At 25.8% G+C, this 17888-nt stretch overlaps 1 long non-coding RNA gene across 3 annotated transcripts in view; it reads left to right on the forward strand.

Moving 5' to 3' along the window:
* The first annotated feature begins 5225 nt into the window (after nt 1–5225).
* Nucleotides 5226–17888, forward strand: part of LOC146724445 (uncharacterized) — a 67009-nt gene continuing 54346 nt past the window's right edge. The window contains exons 1-2 of one of the 3 annotated variants that reach the window (XR_014924075.1): nt 5226–5878; nt 6033–6407. This is a non-coding gene — a long non-coding RNA (uncharacterized LOC146724445). Of the gene's footprint in view, nt 6408–17888 lie in introns of all 3 variants that reach the window. The other 2 variants (XR_014924076.1, XR_014924074.1) reach the window with 2 other exon arrangements.

Here is a 17888-nt window from a genome sequence, read left to right on the forward strand (position 1 = left end):
CATTTAGTATAACAATTTCTGCATTTAAAAACCCAATACTAAAATAAAATAGATAATTCGCCAATTATATTAGCGATTTAACACATTGTAAACAAATTATATTTAATAAATTACTGTTTTCTTTCACAATTATAAACTGTCTAATGAAAACAATATTTATCTCTTTTAATTGTAATTTCGTTGGCAAAACGTATATACTTCACTTTTTTTTTTTACATAAAAAAAACTTAACAAAAAATTTTTAACAAAAACACAAAATTTCATAAAAACGAGACTTTGCTGTATAATTTTTTTGTATACAAAAAATAAGAGTACAATTTATAAGGCTCATAATATTGATTTTTTATGTTTGAAAAACTAATATTTTTAAAAATATTTTTTAACGTTTATTGTAGTTTAACATTTATGATATTTGATTTGTGATCTCCCCTTTTTCTCTCTCTTTTTCCTCTGCCAATTATTCAAATTAAGACAGTTTAATATAATAGTTGTTCGATTAATGGTAATAAAAATGCGGAAATTAAATTAAATTTTTCGAGAAAAATTTTTTATCGATTTGTAGAGTATCAAAAATACGTAATTTTAAGGAACAAAACAATGTGTTTCTTTTTTAAAAACACAGAACGGAGAAGATAAAAAAACTATTGAGAGCGTTAAAGTTGAAATTTCAAGCTTTAAAATGCTTTTTAAATTTTTGTCTACCATGTTTTTCATCAAATTTCAGCGGTTTGAAAATAATCTAATTTTTAGAATACGAAATGTGTTCCTTATTTTTTTTAGTAATATATATATTTACATATACATATAATCAGAATAGATATAAAAGTATAGGGACATTTTTTATTTCTAGTAACTGCATGGTAATACTGACTGTTATATTAATCATAATCTTGAAATGTTTTTGTGCGCTCAGAGTAATTGTTTATTGTTTAATTTTCTTTTTTCTGTTCTTTTAAATCAATTTCACATGAATACTCTGTTGTACCAAGAAAGAAATGCGAGCAGTAATATACACTGTTTCTTCGCTCAATGGGAGTAAAACTTGCAGGGATTATTCACAGAATGCAGCAGCAGTGTGATAAAAGTTATTTAATTTAAAGCTCCGTTAAGTGATATAGAACCTTTAAAATAGCCAGATTTTTTGTACAATAAGCGTTCAGATAGACCTTTCACTTCAACAACTAATATTAAAATCAAGTCAATATCAATTGATCGGATAATCAACGCGAATCAAAATTGATGTAATTGCAAATTAGTTGAATATTAGCTATGGCTCATTGTCAGTATTTTCAATCATTTACAAATCAGTAAATTGTCAAAAAATTTGTACTCGGTGCATGTTAAATTGATGAACTTGCACAAACAAAATTGTTTGAAAATTTCATCATACAACAGCATTTGGAAATTGGTTATATAAAGCCAAAGGAGACTCATTTCTGACTGCGTAAATTAATTTTTTTTATTTATTGAAAATTAAGTTAATTTATTATTGATACCATATTTTTTTATTTAACAGATAGCAAAAACATTTAAAACAATCAATTTTCTGTAAAAACTGTGTGCACAGATTTAATCACATTTTAAAAAGGATCGAAAAAATCTTAAAATCGAAAAGTCGTGATGATATTATTTTTCAAATTTATAAGAACAACCTTTTTTGTTGCTCCGATTTGTAATAAGTTGATTGATAATATAAATTAATATTAAGACAAATTGTTCTTTAAATAAAACGATTGATATTTTAGTCCTTGAAAAGTGCAGAGGAAATTATATAAATTCTGCGCATATTTATCGCGTTATAGGTTTCCATGTCAACGGCATTCCAACTATATGACAATTTATCGAATTGTGTTAACGACAATGCGAACTACGTCGTTAAAGGCCTTGAAGAAATTACAATGATGTCAAACAAGTCGATGCTTGTTTATTAGCTATTTTTACTATGATTCATCTTAATCATCGTGTGTAAGTTTGCGACAAATACAGTATGAGTTAGAAATATCTCGTTCAATTTGTAACAAAATCTGATTTCACAGAAACCATCCATGTAATACTAATACAACAATTACATAATTAAGATTATGTATGACATATGAGATTTTGTGGATGAGCACATTAAATGTAGACAGATTTTTAAACATGTAAATTTTAGTAAATAATAAAGTTTTATAATAATGCCAAAATAAATCGTCATAATAATTATTATTTAAAAAATAATCCTCACTGAAAGCGTTAGGTAAATTAATAATCATTTAATAGTATGAGATTATAAATGGACATATTATTGAATTTTACTTTCTTCATTATTTGATCAAACCTATTTTTAATTTTTACATAATAATTTACTACATCTCTTAAAATATTTTTCATTAAACATTAGATTACGATTATAATTTCAGGATGCATGTAAAATAATTACACATCTCAATGTAACATTAGATAATTGTTGCATTAAGTCGTTCAGGTCCTGTTACTTGATTTTATTTCACCTAATTTCTTGTTATTGTGTCTATATTACAATCTATCAACAACAACAATATAAGAAAACTCGTATTAGAAAAGTTTACAAAAATATTCCGTAACATGTTTTGTTAGCTACAATAAAAACATTTAAACAACTGTATGTTTTCTATTATGTATTAAGCAGAATGATGGTCACTTTCAACAATATTCGTAATTTTAACATGACTGAGAGATTTACTATAATCAAGCATCCCAAAAGGGAAAGGGACTCATTATAATTAAGCACCCCAAAGGTAAGAGAGAAAAGGCTTTACTATAATCAAGCACCAAAAAGATCAAATTCTCTTTATGCCCATATTGATCTCGAATAACACTAAGAACTTTCTATAAAAGCTTTTATAATGTTCGTTAAAATTTTCAAAAGAGCATGACAAATATCAAATTGTAGTGTCTCATAACGTGTTGAGTTTTTGCCAAATAATTCTATTTAATACTATATTTGACACTCTTTCATATTAAAAAAATTCTTTCTTTAAAAACAATTAGTGATGAAAGTGGCTTGAAAATTTCCATTTTGAAGATTAATTATTTTTATGTGTAGAATCAAGACACATATAGTCTGATTAAAACAAAAATGGTTAAATATCTTGTAAATTAATAAATTTTACACGATTTATATCCTAGACAACTTTTATATAGAATTCCATACCCTATCAAATAATTTAATAAAAATTACTTTATTAAAAAAATTGATCTTGAAAAATCATTTAAACGATTTAATGTGATCATTCTTTTTTTCCTTCTGAATCCTCAAATTTTTGTTTAACACATTTTTTTACAATGTTATATTTTTAGGATATTTATGATGTGCGATTAAAATAGAATACCCTATGTGTGTGTATATGTTCTGCAAATAAGATATATATAAAATTAAGAAATAACTAGGTACACTGTAAATAATATAGGCAACCTATGTATAGTTGATAAATCAAATACAATGTTATGACTACAGTACAACTTACAGAGTAACTCATAAAAAAGAAAAAAATAGGAAAAAAGGAAAAAAATACTTTTCATACTCTAAAAATTAGATTATTTTGAAACCACTGTAACTGTAAAGAAATCATCGTAGACAAAAAATTAAAAAAGCATTTTGAAATTTAAAATTTTAAAGCGTTATCGGTGTTTTTAAAAATATTTTTACCTTCCTTCTTCTGTGCTTTAAAAAAATACATTGTTTTGTTTCTTAAAATTATATACTTCGACACTTTGCAGCTCGATAAAAAAAAATGTAAAAAATTCAACTCAAGTTTCATAAACTACAACATACAAAACGTTATTTTTTTAAATTTTTTGCGATTTTTTTATCGAATTACAAATTTCAAAATTAAACCTGTATATTTTATAAATAATGTTAAACAAGCAAAAAATCACCGAATAAAAAAATTAAAAAAACATTTTAAAATTTGAAATGTTAATTTTAATGTGTTGTCAGTGATTTTTAAAAATATCTTTATTTTCTTTATTCTGAAAAATACAGATTAAGTAATTTTTCTAAATCGTGTTAAAAAACTCGGCCCTAAAAATCGTAGAAAATAAAAAAAAAGCATTTATAAACAAAATGTGGTAGTTTAGAAAGAATTGAATTTTTTTTGACAGAAATTTTTTATAGAGTTGCTGATTGAATTGTTAAAAAGTGTTTACTTAATAAATATAAAACAAAATAATTTTAAAAAACAAAATAATGTGCTTTTTTAAAATACAGAACAAGAAAGATAAAACAATTTTAGAATCATTAACAACGCGTTAAAATTGAAACTTCAAGCTTTAAAATGTTTTCTTAATTTTTTATCTACGATAATTTTCATTGAGTTATAAGTTTGAAAATAAAGCCTAATATTTAGGATATGAAAAGAAATTTCCTTTTAGCAGTAATATATATTTAAAAATTTAATACAATCGAAAGAAATTATTTACATTAAAATTTAAATATAAAAATTAGATGTATCTACATAATATGTATCTACATAATTGAAATGTATCTACATAATTTTTCTTACATAATTATCTACATTATTAATTATACAATGCTTATAAAAATCTATGTTATTTTTATTACGTGATCGGTCAATTTAAAAATGACTTTTTTCTAGAATATGTTTTGATCTGTAGAAATACGTGACAAATTTTTAAAAATGTTATAACCAACGGAATCAAGTTTTTACTGAAATAGGACAACATAATAAAATTTTCACAATTTTTTTGTGTATTTTTTATCTTAATAAAACAATTTTATTATTATTAATTGCTCTAAAACAATTTTTTTTATATACATTACATTTTTATTTTTACATATATGTAATCTCATTGTATATATGCAAAGAAACATGATGTGCAAAAACTCTGCTCTGTAAAATTTCATTCTGACGATAAAAAAAAGGCAGAATGTACCAGTTGACATCGATTCGAGAAACGTAGCAATTCGACATGACGATTGAAAATATACGACGTTCAAGAAGCCATCTTAAAGCCGTCATTCCGAAAAAAGTGCAATACGTTTAAAGATTGCAGGCACAGAGTCTTTGATAATTTTGCTGATGGTATTGGTCGGTAGCTTAAACTCTCCCTCGGCGCTACATACATATCTACCCCTCTATCCTCGTCCCTTTTGCCCGGCGTTCGGCTCCCTCTCTCTCCCACTCGCGAGCCCGAGGTATGCTCGCTCATTCAAGCTCGACCCCAGTTGCCTCGACAACGATTCAGTCGCGGTCGACCCGCCACGCTGCGAGCTTTGCCGAGTACGCGTGTGCTACGAGATTCCTCTTTTTCTCTATTTTTCTCTCCTTCGCTCGTGTCTTTCTGCTTCTTCCTCTCTTTCACCTTATATCTTCATCGTCGTTTTTTTCATTGCGTATGCACTCATCGCCTTCTTTTCACTTCTTCATCTCATTCCCTCTTCTTTCTATCTTATCCTATTCCGATCGAGTCACTATCTTTGAGAGAAAAAAAAATAACACGGTCTTATATAGAAAGAATGTGTGACGAGATTTTTCTGCTCTCTTGACTCATTAGGCCGAAAAAATCGAACTCGTTGATCGAAGCTTTTTTGTTATATTTCTTGTTGGGAAAGGGGAGAAAGAAAAAGAGAGAAAGATGGTAAAAAAAAAGATAATCGCGAAATCGACTTGGAGAGTCGAAGCTCCAGGTTCGGGAGCTTGCGCCGGTTCACTCTGTAGGAGTTTGGACTCTCGCGTTTCACTATCTTTATAATTCTCACATCACGAATATTATTGATTCGAGGTTAATTTTGTCAGGTTGCTCTTATAAATGTGCGAGATGAAAGAAGTGTTGACATTTGCACAATTTTTTTTCGAATCTTTCGAATTTTTCTTAGAATCGGATCAACATAAACAAGGTACACAGAGAACATTAGAATGCTAAAATATGTAATCGGTGATTTCTGCGTCATTTAGTTCAAAAGCGACAAACGACTACCTTCAATCACGTCAATTCTCATTTACGTTCAATCAAAATCGCATGAAGAATCTATGGATTTTGTGATCTTACAGTGTTGTGCGTGAAATATCGAGATACATATATTCTAGATGTGCTAGATGTGAAGATCGACAATCGACGCGTCCAAAAATGCTTCTCGGAAAGAGAAGTTGCACAATTGAAGAGCCGCACTGGACCATTTACGCCTCTGTCTTGTTAGAAAGTCTATGCTGTCGATATGTGATTCGATGAGCGACGCACCGCAATAATAAAAAGTGATTCGTAATAATCGTGATAACGTTTACGGTGCACGTGCGCAAGTGACGACAAGTAGTACAAGTGCTTTCCTGTGAGAACGTGCTCTCTTTGTGCTCGGCGATAATAATTTTGCTAAAAATTGCAAGGGGAATTAGGAATCGTACACGATTGCGTGTAGAGCCGACTTACGTGTAAGTTTTCTGCTATATTATACGATAACATTCTATCCTTGCGGCATTTTCTCAGAGAAAACGGACAAACCTAAACATTTTAAGATTTTGTTTCAACATGTTTCCAAATCAGTTTGTGCTTAATGTGGAAACCGACGAGCAAAAAGAAAGTAATTCTGCAACTATTGAAAGTCTATATTCTTATATATTGGAAATGATTTGACTATGTTGAAACAAATCTTTGATTTCTTAAATAGGTCCTGTGGTTTTCGTACAAATTATCATGTTAATACTACGATATCAGATATCAGACTGCCAAATAAAAAATAATGGACAAAATTTTAAAAATAAAGGATAAAACTGAGTTTTGGAAAAATAAATAAATCTAGAAGAGCTACTTGAAATAAAGGACTGTTCTCGATACAGATACATGTGAAAAATGTATCTCGATACAGATACATGTGAAAAAATGTATCTGGATACAGATACAAATATACAAATTAAAATATATGTAGACACAGGTATTCAGATACTTTAAAAGAATTTGAGATATATATATCAGATACTTCTAAATTATATTTTATATCATAATAAGGATAATACAAAATATACTGAATAAATCTTTTATCTTTATTAATTTTTTGTTTACATTATGATTTGTTTATTCGTTAGTCGTAATATATCAAAGATGCATCAAAAATATAGTCACTCAAACTATTTCGCCATGTATGATATTAAAATTTGACCACCAATGCTAAATAATCGCTTAACCGATGATGACGATATAATTGTGTTACATTATAAGAACAAATGTTTCATATGAAGAACACGTATATATTTATGTGATATCTTTTTGCTTGTCTAAAAAGAGAGAACTAAGTATATCTATGTGTATATTTAAAGTATATTCTATGTATATTCCAATAGCATTGTCAGCTGTTCTATTTGTAATTTTAATCTTTTAAAAATTTAAAGAATTGGGAAATTTAAAAAAATATGTGGAAATTATCTTAAAATATATTTGAAAAAAACAATTCAGATATTATGTTTTGTATCTAAGTATACAGATACAGATACTTCAATTTAAATATATCTCAAATACAGACGCACAAAATGTATCTAGATACTACCCAACACTAACAATTGTATAATAAGACTTAATATTTCGTATGTATTCTTATATATTCTTATATATTCTTGATCATTTTCGGTTAAAAAATGCAAATACCTTGAAGAATCATCATTCTATTTATCTGATTTATATATTTGGATATTTACGTTTTATATGAGATGACGATAAAAAGGTTCTTGGATAAAATTGTTGTAGTATATTTAAATTTTTTAACGATTTTTCATCACTAACTCGTTACAATAATATCTAAAATAGAATTAATGAGTTGTTATCACATAAATCATATGGTAGCAAAATTTAAATTAGCATTAAATAATAGTCATAAAGTTTTACAATATCAATACAACATTGAAACATATAAATGCAATAAATTTGTTATTAATAAAAATAAATTGATAAATATTATAACCTTAAAAATTAAAGAATAGGTAATATAGATAATTTTTAAGTTTAACTTTCGAAATATTTTAAATTATTTGAATTTAATAAAAAAAAATAATAATTTAATATATGTATATTCATATATTAAATTATTATTTTTTTTAAATTTCTTAAATTTTAAATTAATTTAATTTAATAAAGAAAAATTCAATTAATTTGAAATTGAATATTTCGAAAGTTAAACTTGAAAAAATTTGCATAACAATATGGTTTGATACTTCAGCAAAAATTTTATAAATTTTTTTATTATAAATATTATAATATTATTAATTATATATATTATACATATATTAATATTAATACATATTATAATACATAAATTGTATAATATATAAATAATAATATGTTAAATTGTTATTAATACAAATAAATTAATAAGACGAACACTTTACTAAAAATTTTATAGCATTTTTCAAGTTTATACTTATATCATCAGTTTTACAAATAAAAGTTTAAAAAAATTCACGAAGTTATGTCAATTAAATTTGAATTTTGTAGGAATAATTATCAAATTTAAAATAATAGAATTTAGTAACATTCTACGATGGTACATATTACTAATTATAAATAATTTTAAAGATATATAAGTGTCTTGCGTTGCAAGGTTGTTAGGCAAATTTCTATGTACATCTGTTGGTTCACTGTCGTGTCGACAAACTGATTTTGTTTACTAGCTTAGCGAGGTCGCATATGCGAAGCGAGAAAATTATATTTAGCAAATGAGATCCTATCGTGTCGCACGGTATTGCTTCGCGTGACATGAGAAATAAATATTTGCAGCTATTTGTTCGCGTGCGCTTGCGCTATATTTCGTTTGCGGCTTTCGATGCAGTATCATCGGTCTATGCACTACGTGAATTCCGTATCTGTGTATAGTAAAACCCCTTTAGACAAATTTAATATTTACAGTAAGATTGAATCAATATATATATATATATGTGTGTGTGTGTGTGTGTGTGTGTGTGTGTGTAACAAATATGATAGGTAATAAATAAAAAAATAATAAAAAGTCTTTAATGGAAAATAAAATATATATATATACAAATAATGTCGTCAAAATAACTAAATAAGAAATTAAAAATAAAGTTTGAAAATAAATATAACGCATATTAATATATTATACATATAAATTTGCAATAGAATCCGAAAAGCTTACCAATATTAACAATAAGTCATCAATAAGAAATATTTATACATATATTGTACAATATTACCATATATACACCATATATACAAGTATAATATTGTACAATATTATACTATATATTATACTATATATTATACTATATATTATACTATATATTGTGCAATATTATACTTGTATATATGGTGTATATATACATATATATACATATATATGTATATATATATGTATGTATGTATATATATATATATATATATATACACACACACACATACATATATATGTATACATATACATATATATATATATGCATATATATATATATATATGTATATATACACCATATATACAAGTATAATATTGTACAATATATGTATAAATATTTCTTATTGATGATTTACCGTTAATATTGGTAAGCTTTTTGGATTCTATTGCAAATTTATATGTATAATATATTAATATGCGTTATATTTATTTTCGAACTTTATTTTTAATTTCTTATTTAGTTATTTTGACAACATTATTTGTGCAATTTGTTGTCATTAAAATATCGACTATGTTTACAAGTGCAATTTCAAAACAGCCAACACCTGTCGCATATCAGTTACAACAGTGATGTTATATGTATATTTAGTCGTGTTTGTACTTTGAGAAATTCTTGGTAGAAATAATAGTAATTTACGCTTCCGTGTTTAGTCAGATATTTATTATACGTATCATAAGACAGTCCTAATAAATTAATAAACTGTCAACAAAATAAATTATCGTATGAAAAGCATCATATTCTATAATATACAAGTTGCATAAAATTACGCTGACAATTAAAATCATGAAATATATAATAAAAAGCATGTTGTTTTTATACATATCTTTTAATATTATATATATATATATATATATATACATACATACACAATATATATATATATATATATATACAATATATATATTAAAAATGAAAACATCGTAATTACAAAATTTATATTTTATATAAGTACTTATTAATTATATATATTAATTATATTCCAAATCTGTTCTAATTTAGTAATAAAGTATTTTGGCAACGATATTGTCTACTTATTCTTGAAATTTAATTTGTCGAAAAGCACCTCGCAAATATTTTAGAAATATTAATGCTTTGATATCGAAATGATATTTTTAAGTAGCTTTTGAAAAGCTTTTTAATGATCGCAGTTAATACATTATATGAAAATATATATATATATATATATATATATACAATAAAAAAAGTTTTAAAATAAAAATTGATAATATTTAGGTTTTTCTGCATTATGTAATTAATACAGTTATTATAAGAGCAAAGATAACAATTACAACATTCACAGTCATAATATTTCTTGATTCAATATATTATTTATTCAATATATTATAATACATTATTCAATATATTATATTTATTATAAATATATATTATATTACTAATAACTATTAATTATATCATACATTTTGATGATGCAGTCGTCATCGCACAGTAATTGTACTAATTATAAGATGATAGATAATATGGGATCATGATGCCACAAAGCGATTTCCAATAATAAATTATATATTTGTTAGCTAGTAATTAATTGTTTAATGTAAATTGCGAACTGCTAATGAAAAACATTCGCACTAGTCTACTATTAAAAAGTGAAGAAATAGCTATATTTAATTTCTAACAAATTCTTTTTTACTTTTTATAACAATCTAATAAAATACAAATACAATTATAATTTTTTAATAAATTAATTATTTCTTGAATAAATTCTTAAAAATAGAAAACAACCTAAAATATCTATTAACTATTTAAAGATTTTCTTCTATATAAAATTTTATTATATTATGTAGAGTTAACTATAAAATATATAAATTCTAGTTTAATAATAAGTACTTTGAAAATAGCAATTGCTTATATCTTTATGTCTATGATAATTATATGCTGCATTAGCAATTGCAGAAACAAACAATAATTAATATTCTTCTTGATAATTTTGAGGTTATCAAGAAATAGAATAAAATAAGTAATTAATTATCATTCAAATAACTTTCTACGATTTTCCAGGAAAATAAAATATAAATATATCGAAAAAATTTTACTTTAGACACAATTATTTATATAAATTATTTATTTTTTTATAACTTGTAATGTGAATAAATGCACAAATAAAACTCGTAACACTTACACTCGTAACGCAATAATTACATAACGACTTACATAATATTTAAATAATTATTTTGCTATCGTTAATGATATATACATATACAATCATTATAAATGCGATAAAAAATTTAAAGTCAGTATATTTGATAACAATTTAGAAGAGCAAAATTTTGTGAAATTTTACAATAAATTATTTTTAAAAAACCTCTCTCCTCTCCCTCCTCTTTCCTTCTCTCATTCTTCTTCTATACACATATACACACATACATACATACACATATAATATTAATTTGAAATTAGAAATAAATGTGGTTTAATTGTAAATTAGATTAGAGTTTATTTTAAATGGTTATATAAAAATAGAGACGGAGTACTTTTTCCGTCTATTTACTTAAATATTCAAATATGCAGCTAATGTAGAATTTATATGTTATCATCAGTTTATTAAATTTATAAGTTTTTATACATGATACTTGAATAATTTAAATAAAGATGCGTGTCTGTTTAAATGCGTATACACATATAGAACCTACACAGCATAAAATCTTTCAGACTTTTGCAAAATTTTCTCAAAAATGTCTTATATACGTCTTCGATACGTGAAAATGTCCACTATTTTGTCACAAATACATTTATGAAAGGTTGCACAAACATTTCAAATGTTACGTTTTCTTATGTTATGTTTTTTATATGTTTTAACGATGTTTTAGTGTTATTTAGATTTAAAAACTGATTTGAAACTTTGAAACATTTCTGTAATGTTTTTGCTGAGTTTTGTATTATGTGGGAAATATCCGTATAAACTGTATCAAATATTTATTTTTCATCATCAACCTACGTTTGTATTTTGTTTTTCACAATCTGTTTGTTAAAACTGTTGTTGTTTAGATGTATATTGTAATTCTTAACATTTCCTACGAGTTGTTATATTCGTAATACGAATACATTTTGTACAAAGTAACTTATATTTTAACGAACTTGTGTAATATCTCTTGAAGATATGTAGGTGTATTTGAATAGTGAATAAATGAATATAAACAAAATCAGTATATCAATCGAACATTAATTGTACTGTTATTCGTTATATCGAAGTTATTTTCAATAAATATTGTAATTGAATACCAATAATGAGTACAAATTCGTAAATGAGTATTAATATATATACGATCATATCTTGTACCACAAGCCTTTAAAAATGCTTGAAATAATACAGATTGCTTCCAGATAGTTTCGACAAACACTTTAAGAATTAGTAAATCTCATTAAATTAAATGAGAAATTTTTAAATAACTATATCTTTTTAGACATCAATTTTAGCTTTGTTAAACGCGCGCTCTTTAATTTTATAAGATTAAGTTAAAATTTAAAAAATTATATATTTTTAAATTTTGTTTTTTACAACAAATTTTTAAATAACATCTGTAATCTTATTGCATGCACCCCTTTGCACCTACTATGTGTCAATTTATGCATTTTTATGCATTCTTCGTTCGCACAAAGAATATAACCTATCTTTTATATATGGTGTACTTCTAGCATTTTTTATTATACTCTAACTCTGTCTTTATTATTCAGATATTTTTATACAGATTTTTATAATTGAAAAGAGATATGAGAAAACAAATTTCTTTATAGAATCTCTTTTTTTAAATAGAAAGTACACAATATTTATATTTTTTTCTAATAATCAAAATTAATTTTAATTTGATTAATTTCACATAATGCATTTATGCGTTATAATGGCTATAAAACATACATATGTATATTAGTAATAATATTGTATTAAAACAAAAATAATTAAGAAATATAAAATAGTATATGTATAAATAAAAATATAATTTAAATATATCAATCTTTATGTTGAAATTTGTCGTTAATGATTTTAACAAATAAAATATATATAATAAATTTTTCTGCACGTAAATTAATGCAATTTTTAATGCAATATGTTGTCTAATATTTAATATTTTACATTAAATATTTTATAGTAATGCTATATTTAATTGCTAATTAAATTGATTGTATATTACTGTATGATATTATAATCTCTAAAAACTCACCTTTAAAAAAAGGTAAAAAAAGGCGACCAGTTAAGGGCACGCCATTAACAAAAATTATCCATTGCAAACCCATGTAGAATCCTATCCTATTGCAAACCCATGTAGAATCCTATAAAAAATTAATCATTGCAAACCCATGTAGAATCCTAGGCAAAATTAACCATTGCAAACTCATGTAGAATTGTATTAAAAATGATCCATTGCAAACTTATGTAGAATCCTACATTGCAAACCCATGTACAATAGAATTGTATGAAAAATTATCGATTATAAATTCATGTACAATCGTAACAAAAGTAATGAAATAAAAAAAAAATTGCGCCAAGTGAAAGTAGAAACTTGTACCAGTGGAAAATTAAAGTTGCAGACATATATAGAGTCGTATAATGAATCAGTAAAAATTTAAATTTGCAAATGTAGAATCGTACCATAAAAAAACTTATCTTTTAAAAAAAAAGATAAACAAGATGCCAAGTCCATGCGCCATGTAAAAAAGAAATAAAAAAATTTTAGTTAAAAAAACTGGGCGCGCTGCTAAGTTTCAAAATTACAATGCACCTTAAAGTAACATTAATTAATTTAAACACAAAACATATTTTAACTGTAATGAGTTTAAAAGTAACAATTTAATTTTAATATTGTTAGAATATTATTTAGCAGCGCTCCCAGTTTTTTTAACTAAAATTTTTTTATTTCTTTTTTACATGGCGCATGGACTTGGCATCTTGTTTATCTTTTTTTTTAAAAGATAAGTTTTTTTATGGTACGATTCTACATTTGCAAATTTAAATTTTTACTGATTCATTATACGACTCTATATATGTCTGCAACTTTAATTTTCCACTGGTACAAGTTTCTACTTTCACTTGGCGCAATTTTTTTTTTATTTCATTACTTTTGTTACGATTGTACATGAATTTATAATCGATAATTTTTCATACAATTCTATTGTACATGGGTTTGCAATGTAGGATTCTACATAAGTTTGCAATGGATCATTTTTAATACAATTCTACATGAGTTTGCAATGGTTAATTTTGCCTAGGATTCTACATGGGTTTGCAATGATTAATTTTTTATAGGATTCTACATGGGTTTGCAATAGGATAGGATTCTACATGGGTTTGCAATGGATAATTTTTGTTAATGGCGTGCCCTTAACTGGTCGCCTTTTTTTACCTTTTTTTAAAGGTGAGTTTTTAGAGATTATATCATTCATTTTTGTATATTTTTATGACCGGAATAGAACAATTATTAAACATGTTTATCTAAACTTCTTTGCTTAAAATGATGTGTACAATCATATCCTAGAATCCTGATCATTCCTCCTAAAGCACCCTATTTATATAAATTTACCCATATGTGTGTGTGTGTGTGTGTGTGTACTAATGTCGAGCATTTTTTATACATTTTCTATTAAATTTAGATAAAAGTTGCAGGATTTCAAAAAAGAAAAAGTTGACACAGACTTTTTCCTAAACAGCGATTTTCAAGGTTATTTAAAGGTCACTTATATTTTCAAAATAGAATTACCTTAATTTTTCTTATATAAATCGATTCCTCGCAATATTTACTATAAAAAGTTGTAAAGGTATAATTTTTACATAATCTTACATAAACTTCGAAATATTACAAATATTTTATTCTATGAAATATTTCAGTTTATGTAAAATTATGTTAACTATCTTTTAAATTATTCACTTTTAGCCATCTTACCCTTACAACCTTTTATAGTGAATATTGCAACAAATTGGTTTATATATATAATATATATATAACATCAGTTATTATTAATTGATGTTTACATTTATTTTTAGACTTACTAGAGCTCTAATGCTCCACATTTTTTGCAAAAACTGTTTATTCTACAGATTTCAAATATGCTTTTAAATGATGATTGAATATTTCCTTTTTTTAATTATTTTTATTATTATTTTTCAATCTCAATCAACTTTTATAACTTTATGCCAGCACGATACAAATACATGTGTCTTTATTTTTTTTATTATTTTCATTATTATTTTTCAATCTCAATCAACTTCTATAACCTTATGCCAGCAGGATACAAATACATGTATGTCTTTATTATTGTATCAACTCTTGTCTTTTCCATGTAACCATGTCTTCATAGTTTGAATTATCCCTTCATCTTCTCAATCTTTCGCAGAGATTTAATTAATTAAATACACTTCACACGAAATAAAGTTTGCTGGAAGATATACAGCAAACGATAACTGTAAAAACATGATTACGTGGAAAGAACAAGAGTTGGTACAGTAAAGGCAAGTAAGTAAGTACATGTAATGTATCGTATTGGCATAACGCTATATCCGCGGAGCAGATAATGTGGCTGTAGAGGTAGTCTGCAGTGCAGCTAATGTGGACGTAGATGTTGATTGAGATAATTGTCTAATATAAAATAGAATTTAAAAATTTAGTTTAAAAAGCTGTTGCATATATAAATAAAGTTTATTTTTTCTAAATTTGGAATATGTTTAATTAATTAATTTTTTAAGTTTATGTTTAATAAATTTTTTAAGTCTGTATTCAATAATTTTATTCATTTGATAAATACATGTATGTCTTTATTTTGATATGTTTAATATAATTAGAAATTCATTATTAATTAGATATGTGTGTGTGTGAGAAAGAGAGAGAGAGAGAGAGAGAGAGAGAGAGAAAGAGAGAGAGAGAGAGAGAGAGTTAGCCAACATAACCCCGCACGCTGCCGATCATGAATGTACTAAATAAGTACACAAGACGAACAGTGAGTGAGTGAGTGAGAATGAGAGAGTTGTGTGTGTGTGCGTGTGTGTGTGAGAAAGAGAGAGAGAGAGAGAGAGAGAGAGAGAGGGAGAGAGGGAGAGAGAGAGAGAGAGAGAGAGAGAGAGAGAGAGAGAGAGAGAGAGACAGAGTTAGCCAACATAACCCCGCACGCTGCCGATATGGCGGAGCGCCACTATCGCCATCTGTTGTAAAACGTGCGAGATGGACAAAATTACCACTACATGCATCTTGCATGTGTTGTGTACGTGTGATATATGTGTGCGCATGTGTTGTATACGTGTGAATACGTGTAGCACGATACTACTATGTATGCGTGGTCGATGATGATAATGATGATGATAATGATGATGATAATGATGACGGGGACGTTTCTTAATAGAAATTTTTCATATTTCGACTTTGCATTTATATATCTCTGCTTACAAATCACGTAGAGCAGAAATAAAGACACTTTTATTATATAATTCGAACTCAATCTATCGATTAAGTCTAGTATAAACTCGATTGCTTCAGCCATTATTGAGGATTCGAAATATTATAAAGACTCAAATGTCCGACTCGCGTTAAGATACACGGTGTCTCCGCTACGCCCTTAACTGGTCGCGAGACACTACCGTGTCTCTTGATATTAGAAGCATTAGAAACGAGGATTTCTTTAAAGCGTCAATTTTTTTAAAAGACGATCTACGAAGATATAAAAGTGTAGATGTTCATTTTACTTTTGTTGTGCTTTATTAGTAACATATTGAAATATTATGAAATATTACTAATAAACATTAATGATATTATAAAACATTGTGAAATATTACTAGTAAAGATTACAAAGTATTATCTGAAATACTGTAACAATTAAGCATTATTAGCACAAAATTTTAATTAAGTTTTACTTTTTCGTGAAAAATCTAAGAATTCTTCTTTTTGTTTTCTTTTTTCATTGAATTCTTCATCAATTGTTTTATATAAATATAATTAATTAAGGCGATGTCTGGCGATTCTCAAATATCTACGTTCTTATAATTAATTAATTATAATGCGATAACGTACATATGCACATACATAAATTATGTATTTTAAATATGTCAAAATTTATGGAGAGAATTTCATTATCGACGAGTGCTATGGGTACAAAGGGATATTGCGTTGAACAGGAATGCTTTAATGGAAAACGCAACTGTTAGAAAGTCAAGTAGATATATGAGACAAGAGATACGCATAGATTCAATTTTAGTATTGCTTAATATGCATACATTACTTTGCAATTATATAATATATTAACATTAATAATATAATAACAATATTCATAATTTTCTATATAATACTAGTTTACAGCCAAAAATTATTTTAAACCAGACAAAGTGTTCTTATAAATATGGAAACCTAACGTGTTGATCAAAATTGGCCTGTGGCATCACCTTCAACATCCAAAAATCTGTAAGAAATACCTGCTTTAAAATAATGAAAAATATTTCTTTGTAATCTAGTTTAATTAAATCATTAAAACTTACAGTCTACATTTTTTGTTTGTTATTATATTCTTAAAATTGAAATAATTTAAATAAGTTGCTAGTGTCAAATTTACACTAAGGTTACTTTTCAAAATTATTTGAAAGTCAACCTGAATGATTTTTTTTTAGTAAAATCATTCAATTTGTTTTATAAATCGAATCTTTGTAATATGTTCTATCCCTAGCATATAGACATATATGTATATTGTTGCGTAATGATTACGCTGAGGGCATGTGCCCGCCACACGTGTCTCTGAAAGGAGTGCGTCAGC

Source organism: Nylanderia fulva, unplaced genomic scaffold (assembly GCF_048542155.1).
Source record: "Nylanderia fulva isolate GAGA-0341 unplaced genomic scaffold, ASM4854215v1 Scaffold131, whole genome shotgun sequence".
NCBI classification, from domain to species: Eukaryota; Metazoa; Arthropoda; class Insecta; order Hymenoptera; family Formicidae; genus Nylanderia; species Nylanderia fulva.